The following is a 7,959-nucleotide window of genomic DNA, read 5'->3' as shown; positions in this document are numbered from 1 at the left end:
CAACTCACATGATATTGACAACTCACATGATATTGACAAACTCATATGATATTGACAACTCACATGATATTGACAACTCACATGATATTGACAAAGCCTGAAAGGATGCAAGAGGATCCCAAATGAATGTGTTCTATGATTCTCTGAACTCTGGTTATACCCAATGACTCTTGACATCCATATGGGCATAGCTAAAGGATACACGAAAGAAAACAAATCACATACAAACTTGGATGTTTCACTAGGGAGAAAAATGCCTCACGAATTCCACTCCTAGGTCTTAATCCAAAAGAATTGGGAACAGAAACACAAACAGAGACCTATGGACCAGTGTTCACTACAGCACTATTCACAAGAGCCACAACGTGGAAACAGCCTAAATATCCACCAACAGATGAATGGATAAGCACAACATAGTCTATCCATACAATGGAATATGATTTAGTCATTGACAGAAATCAAGTCTTCATATAGGCTACAACCTGGATAAACTTTGAAAACATTACGCTGAGCAAAATAACTCAAACACAAAAGGATAAATATTGCATGATCCCACTTATATGGAATACCTAGGATTTGTTGTTGTTGTTGTTACGTGCCGTCAAGTCGATTCCAACTCGTAACAATCCTACACACAACAGCAGGCAACACGGCCTGGCTCTGCTCCATCCTTATAATTGTTACATGTTTGAGAACATTGTTGTTACAACTGTGTTATTGCATCTCGTTGGGGGAGTGTGTGTGTCCTCCTCCATTTCGCTGACCTTCCACTTTTCCAAGCATGATGTCCTTTAGGGACTGGTCCCTCCTGATAATATGTCCAAAGATAGTTAAGTATCTAGAGACCAAAGTTGATTACTGGTCACCAGGGGTGAATGGGAGGGAGGGGCAAGAGGAGACACACACTCTTTTTTTTTTTAATGTTTTATTGTGAATTATGTGATAGTTTACATGGGAGAATATTAGCTTTACATTCATCCTATCGTATATCGTTTCACTGCCATGGTTACAATTCCCTCCATGCATCATCAACCAACCAAAGGGTATATCCTACAAGCCTGCCCTCCAGTTGTCAGCACACAGTCCCTCTCCCTGCCTATGTCTAAAGTCCCCAGCTGCTCCATCGCTCCACGTCATCATCTCTGCCTCCATCTCAGGCATCACTGCTTCTCTGGGTAGGGTCTTGCTCTCTGCTCTTCTCCCTTGATGGTCCCAGGGACCTCTGCTCCTAGACTGAAAAGTTAATCACTCCCCTCCTTGCTGCAAAAACATCTACCTCACATTTCCAACCCTCACAATCAGTCCTGATAACAATTATTCACTATTGTATCACAAGAGACCCATCAGCATTTCATCAGCCTCACCTAGACAGATTGGATACTACTCAGTGGAGATTCTACCTTCTTTCACGCCCTCTGGATCTAGGTTCCCTCTTGAAAACTTGTAAGCCAGTCACTTCTTGCCTTTGTAGCCCCCTCCCCCATTTTGGGTAGCCAATGTCCAAGTTGCCCATCCCTGTGTACTCTGTGTATGGAGGGGTGGGAATGATCCTTGCTGTAAGGATTTGTTCCCTCTTTTGTGTTACTGTATCCATATGTGTAGGTCAAGTTCATCAAATTGTATCAGATTACTCTTTTTTTCCTCTTCTTTCTTCTAGTTGAGCTCTGATCATCCAGTCATTGAAGCCAGGTCAAGTGGGTATTATCTGCAAGCGTGGGTGTTCTTGTGCATATGCTCTCTCTTTTTATCAGCTCAACGCTTCACTCTCCACTCTAGTCCTCTGTGACTATGTCATTAACTCTGGGCCCAAGAGTCCCCAGGTCTTGCCACACTGCTGGCCAACCAGGTCTCCACCCGGGAGACACACACTCTTAAAGAACACTGAGTGTCTGCAAAGGGTGATGGAAACATTTGGGAATAGTTAACGATGTTGGTTCAATACAATAATGAATGTCGCAAAATCATACATGTGAAGAACGTTGAAATGGCAAGTGTTTGGCTACACGTATATTTGTTGTTGTTGTTAGGTACTTCCAGTCAATTTCAGCCCTTAGCGACTCTGTGTGTCATAGACTAGAATGAGTCCTGTTGGCATAATGGTTAAGGTTGGTGGTTGGAACCCACTAGTCATCCAATACCCAAAGATGCAGCCATCTATCTAGAAACCCTATAGGTAAGTTTTACTCTGCCCTGTAAGGAAGCTATGGGTCAGGATTGACTCCGTGGTGACAAGTTTGGTTGTTTCTGTTGTTTGGAGCTGATTTTTTTTTTTTTAAGCAGATCGTGAGGTCTTTCACTTGGGAGAGTTTGAGCCATCAGTCTTGAGTTTTAACCATTGCAACACACACATGAAAAAAGTTTCAGAAGGATTTTTTTTTTTAAATAAAAGAAATGAAGTCTTGAGACATGCTACAACATGGATGAATCTTAAAAACAGGTGAAAGAAGCCAGACCCCAAAGGACATCTCGTGTACAATTCCATTTATGCACCATGTTCACAGTGAGCAAATCCATACAGACAAACCAGATTCATGTTTACTTGGGCCTTGGGGGCTGGAGGCAAGGAGGACTGACAGCTAATGGATCCAATAGGTCCTTTGGGGGTGCAGGAGAGAGACGGATGAAAAAGTTCTCAAACTGATTGTGATGATGCTTATACGATTTTGTGAATATACCAAAACCCAACAGGCTGTACACTTTAAAGGGATGAACTGTAGGGTATGTGATGTATATCTCAATAAAATGATTTTCAATCACCTAATACGCATGTGAACGTTGTTGTTCAGTGCTATTCAGTCGGTTCCAACTCACAGCAACCCTGTATAGCGTTTCCAAGGAGCAGCTAGTGAGTTTGAATCTCCATCCTTATGGTTCAAACCAACCTTGTGGTCCAGTCCCACAGCGCCACACCAGGACTCTCCTGAATAAGGAAGACTGAAGAAGAATTGATGCATTTGAATCATGGTGTTGGAGAAGAAACTTGAATATCCCACGGACTTCAAGGAGAAAAATGATCGCTGGTAGTGAGGAAGGCTAAGCATTGCAAGGAGTCCTGGTGATGCAGTGGTCACAGCTGACTGTAAAGTCAGTGGTTCAAGCTTACCAGCCACTCTGAGGACGAGAGAGATGAGGCTATCTGCTCCTATAAAGAGTGACCATGTCTGCAGCCCTTTGTAGCAGGTCTACTCTTCCTTATAGGTTGCTACAAGTCGGAATCAACTCCGTGGCAGTGGTTTTGACCCAGAAGAACAAATACATCTGTATCGGAAGAAGCACAGCCAGAATGCTCCTTAGAAGCCAGGATGTCAAGACTTTATCTTACATACTGTAGTCATGTTATCAGGAGGTATCGGTCCTTGGAGAAGGACATCATGTCTGATAAAGTGAAAAAGAGGAAGACCCTCAATGAGACAAACTAACACAGAAGCTACAACAATTGTGAGGATGGTTCTGTTGTACCTAGAGTTGCTATATTCAAGGTGACTTAAAACATTTTTGTGGAAAAAAAATGCATTATCTTTTCATTCCATTTCTCCAGGAACTTTTGAAGCTCCTTCATACAATAACAATAACAAAATTACTATTATTTTAAATATATATATATATGATGCCCTCATCTACCAGAACTCCCATGACTCAGAAGCCCTGGGCAGTGCAGGTAAGGTGCTCAGGGTCATGGTCAGGATCGTGGATCCACCTGTAGGGGTCAGAGATAGTGAAGCCCAATGGATGGTAAGGAGCTGGCTGAGACCAGAACCCTGGGAGGTCCAGCAGGTGGGACCAAGGAGACAGAGGAGTCCTAGGCTTCCAGAAAGGGAGAAGGGGAGAAAACAAGGGGACAAGGGCTTCAAGAAGGTGGGAGAGGTCACCAGCATTCCATGTGATAAGCAGAAACACTCACAACAGCTGCAGGGACAGAGAGTTCGGTGGTGACCTTGGGGACAGCAGGAATGTGTATGGGGAGGCACGAGGGAGGGAGGGGGGCAGATTAAACAGTGAGAGCGAGAGATATCCTCCATGGACTTTGAGAACGTTCTGCCAAGGGCAGTGAGTCTGTCACCAAAAGACATGTCTGGTCCCACCTTTGAGAAATAACTAGAATGGGAGAGAATATAAGGAAAAAAAGAATTCTCTGCCTTCAAATGGATTCCAACTCATAGTCACTCTACAAGGCAGAATAAAACTACTCCTTAGGGTTTCTGAGACTGTAAATCTTTCTGGAAGCATATAGCCTCATCTGGCTCCCAAGGTGCAGCTGGTGGGTTTGAACCACCAACCTTTCAGTTAATAGTGTAATGCTTAATCCACAGCACCATTAGTGCTCCCTACTACTGTCCTGGGTGACCTGGTGTGGTGTTGTGGATTAATGCGTTGAATTGTAAAGTCAGTTTGAACCGAAAGGTCAGTGGTTCAAGTTCACCAGCCGCTCCTCAGAAACCCTACACAGGGTTGTTATGAATTGGAACCAACTGGACGAAATTTAACAACAACAGCAACACTACTGTCCCCAGCAATGTGCACATAATAGGTGCTCAATTTACCTTTACAGAATCTGCTTGTCTGCTTTCCTGATAATCTGGTGTTTTCTTTTCTTTTTCAACATAGTACAGTACTCTTTCTTTATTCAGAAACAAACAAGAATTCAACTCTCTTCTGTGGAGCCAAGCATGAAAGAAATGTACAAAAATAGCAAACAATGCCATGCTTGTCACTAGAATAATTCATGCGATGCGAGAGATAGCTACCTTTGATTTTAAAATTATGTTATCTGTATTCATGTATAATGAATGCGTCAATATTATTTTTAGTTCATTCATAATTTTTAGTTTCTCTGTTCAACTTCTAAGATGGCTAATACTCACAGGTAAAACCCACATAAGCAAAAGCTCTCTGGGTCCTCAATAACATTAAGAGTGAAAAAGCGCTCCATCACTCTTAGTGTATTATATTCTGGTGGCTTGAGTGTTGCTGAGATGCTGGAAACTAGATCACTGGTACTTTGAAGAGCAGAAGGTCCATCGTGGTGGACAGGTTTCAATAGTGTCCAGACTAAGACAGACCAGGAAGCTTCCAAAAATCAGCCAATGAATGGCTACCTAAAATGGGGGGACTATAAAGGCACGAAGTGGCTGGCTTAAAAGTTTTCAAGAGGGAGTTTAGTTTCAGCAGAGTGTGAAGGAGAAGGTAGAATCTCTACTGAATAGTTTTCATCTTGTCTAGATGGGTCTAGTGAAAAGAGATAGGGATAAGATTCTTATGATTCAATAGTGAGTAATTGTTATCATGACTAATTGCGACTGTCACAACTGTAAAGGTAGAAATTTTGTAACAAAAATGAGGGAGTTGTTAATCTTACAGTCCAGGAACAGAGGACCCTAGGACTACCAAGGAAGAAGAGCATGAGCGGAATGTAGGACTCTATCCAAAGAAGTAGCGACACCAGAGATGGAGGCAGAGATGATGATATGGAAAAATAGAGCAGCTGAGGACTGTAGACTTAGGAAAAGAGAAAGGCTGTGTGCTCGCAGCCAGGAGGCAGACTTGCAGAATGTGCCCTGTGGTTGTTTAAGTGATTATATATTCTTGAGTGTTTTTGTGTACATTCCCTACAAAAAAGAAAAACAGAGGGAACAGAAGCAAATATTGTTGAATGATGATGCCTGAAGGAGATTGTAATCATTACAATGAAACGATGAGTGTAAAACAGATGTTCTCCCATGTAAACTATCATTCAATTCACAGTAAAAACTTTTTTAAAAAATCAGTCAATGGAAGCCCTATGGCTCCCAATAGAACATTGTCTGATATGGTGCTGGGAGATGGGTCCCCAATGTTGGAAGGCTCTCAAAATACACACTAGCTGCAGAGGTGTCCCCAGTACACGGAGTGGTGAGAATGGAACAGGACCAGGCAATATTTAATTCTAATGTACATTGTTGTTGTTGTTAAGTGCCATCGAGTCAGTTCTGACTCATAGCGACCCTGTATAGGGTTTCTGAGGAGCGGCTGGTGACCTTGCAGGCCAGAGCATTAACCCACAGCGCCACACCAGGGGTTTCCATAGTCAAAGTTAATTAATGCCAATTAGCAAAAGGACTCTGAGACTAAAAAGATAACCAATAAACCATATCATACGTCCTGAAGGTAATAGAACATGATGTTTAATGAGATGAGCTCTGGATTCAGACTGCCTGAGTTCAAAACCAGAAATTTCAGTTTCTTCAGCTGTAGAATCGGGGCTTGTTGTGAGGATTAAATAGGAGTTTGCTTAGCATCATAGTACACAGTAGGTGCTCATTTCACGCCCACTATTACTATTTATCTACCATCCATTTATCAGTTTATAATATTTGTGGTCACTTGTGTGTTGTCATGATGCTGGAAGCTATGATATCTGTATTTCCAATACCAGCAGAGTCACACATGTTGAACAGGTTTCAGTAGAGCTTCCAGACCAGGAAGAAAGGTCTGGTTATCTACTAAAAATCAGCCAATGGCATCCCTATATGAACCACAGAATATTGCCTAAGACTTTAACTTGTTGACTTTGGATGCATAATCAGAAAGGACCAATCAATGATGAAAAACATCAGGTTTCGTAAAGTGGAAGACCAGTGAAGGCAAAAGAGAACTTCAAAGACATGGAATGATACAATGATCACAACAATGGACTCAAACCAGTGATCATGAAGATGGGGTAGGTCCAGACAACATTTAGTTCTGGTCTGTGTAAGGGTCACTATGAGTCAGGTCCAAATTGATGATAACTAATGACAACAGCGTTTTAGGAGGTAGCATGTGATCAAGAGCTGATGGTACTGATGGACGAAGTCTACACAGCTGAAGACCTTAGCAAAAAACAAAACAAGTCTCCAGGAATTGATGGGATTCAACTGAAGTGCTTCAACAAATTCATGTCGGACTGGAAGCACTCACTGCCAAGAAATCTGGAGGTCAGCTGGCTGGCCAACTGACTGGAAGAACTCCATATTTGTGCTCGTTCCAAAGAAAGTTAACCCAAGAGAATGCAAAAACTATTAAATAATGTCATTTAAGCAAAACTTTACTGAAGAGGATTCAAAAACCGTTGCAATATATCAACAGAGAATGGCCAGAAATTCAGACCAGATCCAGAAGAGGATGTGGAATGAGGGCTATCATTGCTGACGTCAGATGGATCTTGACTGAAAGCAGAGAATACCAGAAAGATGTTTACTTGTGTTTGATTGAGTATGTAAAGGTGTTCAGCTGTGTGGATCATAACAAACTATGGATAACATTCTGAAGAATGGGTCTTCCAGAACACTTAATTGTGTTCATGAAAAACCTGTACATAGACCAAGAGGCAATATTTGCACAGAACAAGGGGATACTGAGTCAGGAAAGGTGTGCATTAGTGTTGTATTCTTTTATCATACATAGTCGATCTGTGTGCTGAGAAAATTCTCCAAGAAGCTGGACAATATGAAGACAGCAGCATCAGGATTGGAAGAAAGCTCAAGAACTTGCAACACGCAGATGACTGAATAACCTTGCTTACTGAAAGTGAGGAGGACTTGAGACACTTACTGATGAAGATTCTAAAAAATACAGTTACACTTCAATGTAAAAAATACAATTACACTTCAATATGCGTTGCACTTAAATGTAAAAACAACAACAACAATAAAAAAAACTCACGACTGCACCGACAGACATCATCATGATAAACTAGGAAAAGATTGAAGTTGTCAAGGATTTCATTTTGCCTACATCCACAATCACATGCTCATGGAAACAGCTGTTAAGAAACCAAACGATGTATTACTGGGTAAATCTGCTGCAAAAGACTTTTTCAAGGTGTTAAAAGAGCAAAGATTTCACACTGAGGAACAAAATGTGCCTAACCCAAGCCATGGTATTTTCAATAGTTTCATATGCTTATGAAAGCTGGACAACGAATTAGGAAATCAGGAGAAT

Source organism: Chrysochloris asiatica, unplaced genomic scaffold (assembly GCF_000296735.1).
Source record: "Chrysochloris asiatica unplaced genomic scaffold, ChrAsi1.0 scaffold00125, whole genome shotgun sequence".
Lineage (NCBI taxonomy): Eukaryota > Metazoa > Chordata > Mammalia > Afrosoricida > Chrysochloridae > Chrysochloris > Chrysochloris asiatica.
The sequence above is the reverse complement of the archived record's forward strand: the minus strand, read 5'-3'. Positions refer to the sequence as shown.